Raw genomic sequence first — 8,699 nt, 5'->3', positions numbered from 1 at the left:
TTGATTTTTTAGAATGTTCTCAAAAGTTTTCGCCCAGTTACATCCTGCCAGCTGATTTCTCCATTCGTGTTTAATCCCCAGCGCCTGCCAGTGTTCAGAACATAACAGGGCCATTAGGTATTGTGGGATGAATGGATAAACGCCTTACCCACGGGGTTCCAAGTGCTGCCTCTACTTACGGACCCTAATGATTTCATGGCCTTGGGGCCAGGGGACTCCTCATTTTGGGGCCCCTTACCGAAGCTGGAGATACAAAGGCAGTTAGGTCATGATCCCTGCCTCACCAAGGACTGCTGGGAACACTTTGAGTCTTAAAGGTTGACCCAAAATTCACCAGGGCATCCTAGAGGTGTTTTAGGCAGAGGAACATCAGGTGCAAAGACTTGGAACTTTTGAAAGGGCGTATCTTGGGAGATGCAAGTGTATTGGCTTGGCCAGGGTACAGTGAGGGACAGGTGGCAGGAGCTGGAAACAGTGACACTGGAGAGGACTTGTGCACTTTTTTTTTTTTAAGATTTTATTTATTTATTCATGAGAGACACAAAGAGGCAGAGGGAGAAGCATGCTTCCTGGGGGAGCCCGATGCGGGGCTCAGGACTCGATCCCAGGACCCCGGGATCACGCCCTGAGCCCAAGGCAACTGCTCAACCACTGACTCACCCAGGTGCCCCTTGTGCACGGTTTTTATAGAGCTTCCTAAGGAGCTGGGACTGTCCCCTTCTGACCACCAGTCTCAGACTTCTCTAGTCCTTATGTCCTCGTCTCTAAAATGTTGTTAGGATTAAAGGGGCTATGGAGGTAGCTGGATCTGGATCTGTTTCTGGGCAGAGAGTGAACCAGGTTTGATCCATGGGGAATTTTAGAGAGGAGGGGAGTGTTGCAGACCTGAGAGTGAGAGAAGGAGCCCAGACAAGGAAAACCAAGGGAGCTAGACCAGAGGAGTCTACTTTACTCTGCCTCTGTCTCTCTGTCCCTCCCTCTTCATTTCTGCTGGTCTGCCACCTGCCCCTACCCCCAACCCGACTCCACAGGGCAATACTGGCTCTAGCTGCTTTGTGAGCAGTCAAGCAAATAGGAAACCTTTGGAAAGAGACTTTCAAGGACAAAGAAGTTAATAAGGCCTTGGCATTGGGACAAGGTGGGATAGGGAGTGGCTACCCCCAGGAGGAGGCCCCACAGGATTAAGGAGACTGAGGAGAAAGTGCCCCTGCCCCTGACTTCCTGATTTGGGGTCTCTGGCATGCCAGGCACTATGCTCTTGGAGGAGCCTGGTGCATCTGGGGATTTCTGGCCTGCCACAGTTCTTGAGTTCATGGGACACAGGTTAGGTAGGCTCTTCCAGGTGGTAAGAAGCAGATCTCCATGAAGGGAAACAGGCACAAGACCAGACCTCCTCTGGTTGAGTGGAGTGGAAAGCCACCCTAACTTGGCAAATTCCCATTTGGACTTCACTTCCCTCCCTCTCATCCTTCACTTCTGTCTGTGTGTCTGGCAGTTCTTGGGGCCCTCTCAACTGCTGACTCTTATATATGGTCCAATTCAAAATCCCAAGAAATAGAATCTAATTGGGTCATTCAACCTGGGGACCTATTTGGCAAGCTCTCCTGCCTGGCCATTCCCAGGCCACGAGCCAGACATGAGTGAGATCCGTGGTCCAACTGGCTGTGGCTATGGGTATATGGGACAAATCTCAGGAGGCAGAGGTGGCCCGAGCCATTTTTCTCAAATAGTTTGTTGAAAGAGACCTGCAGCTGATGGATTCCACACCCCTTCTCCCATGCCCTGCATGCAGTCGATACAACTGGCTTCTCTGGGGGCAGGTGTCCTAGAGCCCCAGGTGGAAAGTGATGAACTTGTACCAGAGAGGGGGCTCCGTACCCAAACTCAAGCATCAATTTTGGAGGGATTTTTTTTAATATTTAATATTTCTATAAAGCAGAAGTTTTGAACATTTGGGTTTTTTAAAATATTTTATTTATTTATTCATGAGAGACACAGAGAGAGGCAGAGACACAGTCAGAGGGAGAAGCAGGCTCCTCACAGAAGCCCCATGTAGGACAGACACTCAACGGCTGAGCTACCCAGGGGTCCCGAACCTTTTTTTTTTCTACTATTCATCCCCTTGGCAGTTTGGCAGGGGCCCATAGACCCCTACTCAGAACAATGTTTTCAGATTCACAAAATAAAATATGTAGAGAGACAAAGGAAATGAAAATATTCAAATACAATAATGAAAAATTAAAACCCCAGATTTTTGTTAGAGTAAAAATGTGCTGCTTTGTTATCACATTAAACAAGACTTAGGGGATCCCTGGGTGGCGCAGCGGTTTGGAGCCTGCCTTTGGCCCAGGGCGCGATCCTGGAGACCCCGGATCGAATCCCATGTCGGGCTCCCTGCATGGAGCCTGCTTCTCCCTCTGCCTGTGTCTCTGCCTCTCTCTCTCTCTGTGACTGTAATGAATAAATAAATAAAATCTTTAAAAAAAAAAAAAAACAAGACTTAGCAGCAGATCTGCTAAGTGTAACATCAAGCTGGCAATGCACATAGATTGAAGTTCAGGAGATCTGTGACAACTCTAATGTGGGTGCTGGTATCTGTGACTGCTGTTACCACAGAGTCTCTGGTGCTGGCTCATACCACTGTGCTCTGGTATCTACAGTTATGATGACAAGAGATGCTAAATTTCAAAAAAAAAGAAGCCATTGGAAATAAGTAACTTTTCCCATCCACGTTGATTGGCTGGAGCTTAAGAAACCCAGCTATGAATTATGTGCCCTGGCCCTGCACCAGGCCCTAGGGGAAGATCAGTGGTAGCTACGGTAGGTTGCTAAACAAAGGCCTGGTATGACCATGGTGTTTGAGGAAGAACAGTGTGTCCTTGTATTGGGGATGATTCTGTAGCTGTCACCGAAAACCCCCCCACCATGGAACTTTCCAGCCCTTGTATCCCCCTAATCTTCCCCCTACCTCCCCATGCTCTCTATGCAAGGTACTCTGACCTTCCCTTGACCCCTTGACTGAGTCAGCCTCTTTCATGCCTCTGTTTTTTGTGGGGGTTTTTTGTTTTTATTTTATTTTTATTTATGCATGAGAGGCAGAGACACAGGCAGAGGGATAAGCAGGCCCCTGCGGGAAGCCCGATGCAGAACTCAATCCCAGGACCCCAGGATCATGCCCTGAGCCTAAGGCAGATACTCAACCACTGAGCCACCCAGGTGTCCCATGCCTCTGTGCTTTTACCCATGTGCCCTCCATCTAGAACTTTCTTTCTCCCGCTCTTTCCTGGCTAACTCATTACCAGGGTTCACTGCTCTTTCTGAGGATGGCTGTGACTCTTGGCCTTCCTGTCCTCACTGCAGGCACCCCACTGTGTTACAAAGGTCTAATCCCCAGGAAGGCAGGGACCATACCCAACTTTCACCTTTAGCTTCCCTGAGTTGTGCAGGAGGGAAGGAGGGAGTTGGGGGACTGGCCTATCACTATCATATGGATATTGCTTAAGAGACAAATAACAACCGGTTATTTACCAGTCAAGAGATGTGCCATAAACAACTTGACTGGCATTGGTTCCTGGTTCCCAAGCGGGGAAACTCCAAATCCTTGGGATTTTCCAAGTGACAAGAGTTCTTTGTTATTCAAGGTTGAGCCCTGATAGTTTACATGAAGGCGATGACTAGATAGTTTATGCAAAGAGAAGAATCAAGGTGAGGGTAGGCCACACACCATAGAGACCAACCCTGGAATGGAAAGGGTTGGAAATTTGAGCCACTTGATAGCAACCTAATAAAACCCCAAGCCCCTTGGGCAGCCCGGGTGGCTCAGTGGTTTAGTGCCGCCTTCAGCCCAGGGTGTGATCCTGGAGGGGTGGGGGGAGGGATATTGAGTCCCGCGTCTGGCTCCCTGCATGGAGCCTGCTTCTGCCTCTCTCTCTCTCTCTCTCTCTCTCTCTCTCTGTCTCTGATGAATGAAGGAATAAATAAATAAAATCTTAAAAAAAAAAAAAAAGCAAGCCCCAATAAAGATTCTGGACATCAAGGCTCAAGAGAACTTCTTGGATGGCAAACACACTGATGTGTCAGGGAATGAGCTTGGAAGCTCTCCTTCCAGGACCCTTCCAGACCTTACATTTATGTGTCCTTAGAGTGAAACAGCAATCAAAAGTATAGTACTTCCCTGAGTTCGAGTTGTTTCAGTGAATTACTGAACCTCTGGGCATTTCAGGAACTGTGGGATTTATAGCCAGTTGGCCAGAGATGTGGTTACGTAGGGACTTGTAAGATTTATGGTTGGCATCTGAAATGAGTGTTGGCTGGTGGAAAACAGACTGTACCTTGAGGCATTCGATGCTTATTGCAGTTGGTGTTAGACAGTCAGGGTGAAACAGAATAAGAAGTCGGTAATATCCCAAGTTCAGGGGGATGAGGGTCTACACTAAGCTCGTAGAGAGACAGGAGAGGAAGAGATGAAGCCAGAAAAGCAATAAGCAAGAGAAGCCATAGTCTAGGGGGCCCGCAAGGCGTAGAGGAAGCATGAAGAGAGTGTCAAAGATGGTGGCCAGGCCAAGAAGAATGGTGACGCCCATGACAGAAGTAGGCAGTGAAGAGTTTGGTTGTAGACAGGGCAAAGAGGAGAGAGGGCCTCTGTTCTTGCCCCTAAGTCACAAGACTGGGTGGGTACTTTACTGCCTCCACTTCCCAGAGGTAGAGTCCAGCCCCTCTGATCCTGCCATTCCTCCTTTTGGGTATGGGATTGTCCAAGCCAGTGACACCGAGACAAGTGCACCAAGTGACCATACTCAGCGACATTCCTCAGGACCCTCTGCGTGGAGCTGGCAAAGGGCATGTGCCCTCCGAATGAGTGTCATGTTCTCCTAGCTTGGTTCTGGCAGCCCGCACTTTTGACCTCTCGATGGACACTGGCCCTCCTGCATTTCACATGTGTCTCTCAGCATCTGTTCCAGAAGTAGGAGGAGGTGACTTGGGAGAGGTGGTACACTGTGGCAAACCATCCCCCCCATCGCCTCCCCCCACCCCCCATGGCCTGGCCTGCCTCTGAGGGAGGGAGGAGGTGTGGGGAGGGGTCCCGTGGCAGCTCTTCAGAATCTGATGGATCCTCACCGGGAGGGGGAGGTACGTTACATTCTCATGGGTGAGGAGGGGTCTCCTCGGGCTATAGTCCCTCTGTCTTTAACCCCCGGGGTGGGAGTAGGGGTGGGAGGGTGGGGGAAGCCCCCTGTTCCTTCCCTTGGAACCTTCTGGAAGGTATCGTTGGGAGTCCATGGGGCCCCAAGCCCCAAAGTGCCACACAACTTTGTGCTTTTCATCTGCTTTAGTTAGCTAATACATCACTTCCTTGTAACCAGCCACAGGGGAAGTGTTGGGGGTGGAGGCAGGCTGCATGCACTCAGTTGGGAGAGGATCTCGGGGCCAGAAGAGTTTGCCTTGGTCAGCGGAGCTAGGACTCGGCGGTGGAGGGCTTGGGCTGGCTCCCTAGGCCCTCTGTTGCCCTGGCTTCCTTCCCAAGGGCATCCCAGGATATTCCCACAACTGGGAAGCCAGCCACTGAGCCTCCTAATTTTACTGCCAACCCCTTAAACATGGTTGCTGGACCTCCTAGGTGACCTTCTCCGTACATACACCAGGGGCTCCCAGATCATCTCCATTCCAGACCTCTCCCGCCAGCCTGCTGGATACCTCCGTTCTCCCGGCCCACTAACACCTCAGTCCCAGCGCAGCCAAGCAGAGCCCATCACCTTCTTCCCAGCCTCTGTGATCCAATCACAACTACAGAGATCAGCACCCACCTGGTGGTCCAACCAGGAAGTCTGGGCTTCACCCATGGGCTCCGCTCTGTCCTCATCCTCTCACATACAGTTCCTGGTGATTCTGCACCCCAGCGGCTCTGGGATCCTTCCATCCCCTTCCATCTGGGCTTCCACTGCATGCCCCAGTTGGAGCCAGCATTTCCTGCCTGGAGAGTGCTGTGCCTGCTTCCTGGCACTTCATTCTGCTCTTCTCAGGTGTCCAGTGTCCTTACTCCTTTCCTTTCCTATCATGACAGGTGTCCTGTCATTCCTGGGAAGCCCTCGCTGAGCCTGACAGGTGGGGCCCCGTTCCCTGCAGAGCACTCCCGTGGCACCCTGAGCCTCCCCTAGAAGACCCTCCGTGGAGATGGTTCCTTTCGGCTCTATCTCCCTCCCTGTGAGTGCCCTGGGAGGAGGCCCTTCACCATCCTCTTTACCAGAATGAGAGATCCTCTTGGATCCCCCCCATTCTGTGGCCACAGGCTGACCTGGCAGATAAAGAAGCTGCACAAACCCACCCCTCCTCGGCGTGGGGGGCGGGGAGTGACTCACAGTCGCCGGCACTCCTAGTGGGCTGCTCACACAGGAAGGTCTTTCCTGGAACCTGAGACAGGATTCCAATCCAAGCCCCACCCTAGCAGTCCATGGGGCTCCACTGTCTGGCTGGTGCTGCCCCCACATGTCCAAGGACTGGCTGAAATTTCTTTAATTTCCACCCCAGAGTCAGGAGGTGGGGAGATGGGCCTGCCTGCGCCCCGGGACCCTGTTGGCTGCCAGGCAGGTGTTACATTGAGAAAAAGGTAAGACTTACTGTTTTTGTGTCCATCTACCCCCACCTACACACACACACACAGTGTCCCTCATTTGATGTCATAAGAGCTTGTCACTTTGAACCACTAGAGAAAGGAAGTAAAAGAAATAAATGCTTGAGAGGACCTGTGAAGCTGAGCCACCGGAAATGAGAATCACTGAGTGATTTTTTTTCTTCTATAAAAAAAAAAAAAACCTATCAATCTTTACTAATTTTAACATTTATATTTATTCCTGTGTTCCACCTGTACTTACTGAGCACCTAGAGGGTGACAGGTGCCATATGAGGTGGTGAGAGAGAGGTAGAGACACCGGCAGAGAAGAAGCAGGCTCCATGTAGGGAGCCGGATGCAGGACTCAATCCTGGGACCCCAGGATCATGCCCTGGGCCGAAAGGCAGGCACCAAACCGCTGAGCCACCTGGGAATCCCTCAACTGAGATTGTTGATCAAATGAATTCTGTGTTAAGATTGCAAAAGTGAAGAATATGCCGCAGCAGTGACTTGGGCTGGAAAGGGTGTGTGGAGCTCCCAGTATCAAGCTGTTGACTGATGAAACCCCAAAAAAGGGACTTTATTAGCTTTAGATGTTGCTACAAAAGTGTTTTGTTTTGTTTTCAGTGAGAGAGTGAGTGTGAGCTCCAGGGTGGGGGGCAGAGGAAGAGGGAGAGAGAGGATCCCAAGCAGACTCTGTGCATGCTCAGTACAGAGCCTGACACGAGGCTCAATCTCACGCCCCTGAGATCATGATCTGAGTGCAAATCAAGAGTCAGATGCTCAACCAACCAAGCCACCCAGGCAGCCCTATTTTTTTTTAAGATTTTAAAAATAATCTCTGCACCCCATGTGTCGCTCAAACACACAACCCGGAGATCAAGAATCACATGCTCCACTGACTGAGCCAGCCAGGCGCCCCTAGGTGGCTTTTTTTAAGAGCTGTACCTCCTCCGTTCCTGGCATATTGTTATTGTTGCTCTACTGGAGGGCCCGCTTAAGGCCTTTGACCTCTAATTCCCATTTCCTGTTTCCCCCATAGGTGGGTTATGATAAATTTATGAGACAGTCTGCCCTTTGTCTGGCTTTCTCAGAGAAAGGTGACAGGTTGGGATTTTGTCACATGGGGAATGATGAGAAGATACTCAGTCAACTTTTAGGGCATGGGATAAGTTCCACCTGGAAGTCGGATGTGTGGGGAAGAAAGATGTGGCTTGGGGAGGGGGGTGTTATTGAGCTGGAGGTCCTGATGACTGAGATCTCAGAGTCCTGAAGATGAAGAAACAAGATGCAAGGAAGGGAGGTTATAGTCACAGGCAGGGTGCTTGGATCAGTGAACTTGGAGGTGCAGCAGATGTGGGTGATGACAAAACCCAAGGGAGGTGGTTGGCCACGGTGGAATGTAGGAAGTCACTGGACAAAGGTCCAGAGCATTAAATGATTAAACGTGAATCCAGGACAATGGAAGGAATTGAGCAAGACTATGAACCAGGTACCAATGCCCTTGAAGAATAAGGGGGAATTAGGAAGGGTGGCATAGGATAAGTTTTGGCTACAAGTGATAGAAAACAGCAGAGTAAAAAAAAAAAAAAGAAAAGAAAAGAAAACAGCAGAGTAAGGCTAAACATGACAGAAGTTTGTCTCTCACACATAAGGCCTCCGAGGCTCATATGTAGTCTTCAGTGTCAAGAGACCCAGTCTCCTCCTGTCTCGTTACTCTGCACCACACGATGCCAAGTCCAAAATCTGCCTCATGGTCCAATATAAGGACTGGAGTTCCAGCCCTTACGTTTTCAATTCAGACAGCAGGAAGCAGGAACAGCTGAAGAGAAGCAGGCACCTTTCCCTTAAGAATACAGCCCTCCCTGTTAATGGGCAGCTGGCAGGCGGCATCTTTCTTTTGAGCACACACAACCCCTGCAAAAATACTTGAGGGTTGTATTTGTAGATGGGGAGTCAGATATCGGGGAACAACTGGCTGTCGCTTCCGCAGGGAATGATTGGGAAGCCAGCAGAGTACAAAGTAGGGGGTGAAGGGGATATACAGAACAATGTGAGCTTAAAATGGGGCAAGATTTTCTTCAAAGGGGGT

The sequence above is a fragment of the Vulpes vulpes genome, chromosome 12 (assembly GCF_048418805.1).
Source record: "Vulpes vulpes isolate BD-2025 chromosome 12, VulVul3, whole genome shotgun sequence".
Classification (NCBI taxonomy): domain Eukaryota; kingdom Metazoa; phylum Chordata; class Mammalia; order Carnivora; family Canidae; genus Vulpes; species Vulpes vulpes.
Note: the sequence above shows the minus strand (reverse complement) of the source record.